The sequence below is a fragment of the Schistosoma mansoni genome, chromosome 1, assembly GCF_000237925.1.
Source record: "Schistosoma mansoni strain Puerto Rico chromosome 1, complete genome".
NCBI lineage: Eukaryota > Metazoa > Platyhelminthes > Trematoda > Strigeidida > Schistosomatidae > Schistosoma > Schistosoma mansoni.
In genome coordinates, this window is record NC_031495.1 from 14,664,412 (window position 1) to 14,666,709 (window position 2,298).

Genomic DNA, 2,298 nt, shown 5'->3' on the forward strand with positions numbered 1-2,298 from the left:
TCCCCTGCTTACAACCAAATATGTATGTATATATATTTGTGCAAGGAAAGGTCAGAGGTTATTAGGTATTAGAATAAAGGAAGCATAAAGGGTGGGTTACGTAATAATTGAATGGAATATGGACAGTTCATATAATTTAAGAGAGACAAGTGAGCGGAAATGTGTGAGAGAAAGGGTAGTTTAAGAATTGGGTAAGGGAAGAGGAATATAATAAAAATTAAATATTAACCAAAATAAAACAAATGTCAAAAAAAGCAAACAAAAAGAAAAAGGATTACCAGGGTAGTAATAAGTTTATCACTATCTCTTTTTGAATACATAAATCCGGTTTGGGTTTTTTTTATCGCGACCGATTAAATTCTCTTTATAAACCATTCGCAACAGAGGATCATTATTAGTTTAGACATCTTTAGACAACAATTTTAAAAAGTTTAAAGAATGGTATTTATTTTCTTCAAAGAAACCTGAACTATAAGGAAGAAATGATAATGAAGAAATAGAAATTAACAATAAACTTTTGGTAGTGACCTAATATTTTAAATGATTCTGTTGAAATAGGGGAATTCATGTTTTTTTATTGAGTTTGTTAAACTATTAGAATAAGATCAATGGAAAATTATGAATGATAACTCTACCATATTTATCAGTAATCTGAGAATATTCTATAACCCAGATTATCCACAGAAGCATAAAACTATTCCGTGCATTGTATTACATAATGAGTATTTATTTGTTCTAAATATAAATTGCATGTAAGTATGCCAAACACTTAGTCAAAACAGATTAGCATTAAAGAGAAGCTTTGATTTGCCTTGAAGTACCTTAGTTGTATGGAAATTGGATATTAAGTTAGATCAAGTTTGAATAGTAGATGCATGGCCCACTAACTAAAAAATCCCATTTTTAAGCATTAAGCCACAGATCCCAAGTAAAACGTGCTTAACCAATCGATTACAATCAGTACTTAGGACTTAACAGAATGATGTTGCTTACTCTCTGTTGTTATACAAGCATTAATATTAGAATCCTATAGGAGGTCACTGTCAGCCAGATTGTATCAACTGTGCCATCTCTGATCATGATACCAAGCGACATAAGTACAGATCCTGTGGCTATAATAATAATTTTGTCAAGATGGCAGAAATGCTTCTTCACATTTGTCAATTAGCAGGAACTCAAAGTCACAGATTGCTTCCAGAACACCTTCAAATACCTAACATCTGGTCACAAAACTACTGTCCTCATGGAAACCTGATAAAAAGAGTTTGATCAGTACTAAAAACTAAACAATATAACGCTAGTTACTTTAAAACGCTTACTTAGTATAACATTCAATACACTTACAGAGGGTCAAACATTAAATTCGGATCAATTCTGTACAAATGATAGAAGTTGTTCCGATTCTGATTGACTGCGGTTGCTGATCTAAATCTACTGAAGTGTTTGTGAGCTGCATTAAATATAAATAACCACCTCCTATCTCAACAGACTATGTAGGCCAGTGTAGGGGTAAGTTTGAAGAAATTTAAGGGTTATCAAACTAAGATATGGCATCAGTCCATTAAGACCATTTACTGTTGATTCAAATCATATCGCTAGATTCAAGTTCACCAATTAGTACATACTGAATAACTGTTGTCAGCGGTCGTAAACGTTTATCGACATTAAAAATCGATCACAATAGTGCAGCCGTATTTACTTCTTATCTTAACTTAAATTTTATGTCTCATTATTCCTTCATGCAAATCTTTTAACTGTGTCTTTGTGAACCAGGTTATAAAAAGATTATATGTGTCTAACTAATTATAAATGATAAACCTTCTTCCATTTAGAGTCTCCAATTATTATTGTTCGGTTTCAATTTGTCCATATTTTTTGTTTTCCTTTCATTAGTTTTTCTATACGTTCAAGGATGGATAGTTTCAAAATCAATATCGGTACAATAATTCATTAGAAACACTTTTTTACTACCATACAAGTATATGAATCATAGATTATTATACAAAAAAAATACGTAGCTTAGTTTATATTTATGATGAAAGCAAAAGAAATATCAATACTTTACAACTTATTTAATAAATACAATGAAAAAGAAAGTTTATTCATTATTGTGTCCAAATAAAAATCTATAATGAATTACACTGGTTTTATAAGCAAAGATGGATAGTGGCTAACAGTGGAAACCAGGACGCGCGTTTCGTTCTATTTGGGACTCGTCAGATGGATGTGCCTGAATCTCAGAGTTGATTTTCACTCTAGGACTCGAACCCAGTACCGTTCGTTTCAAACACCATCGTG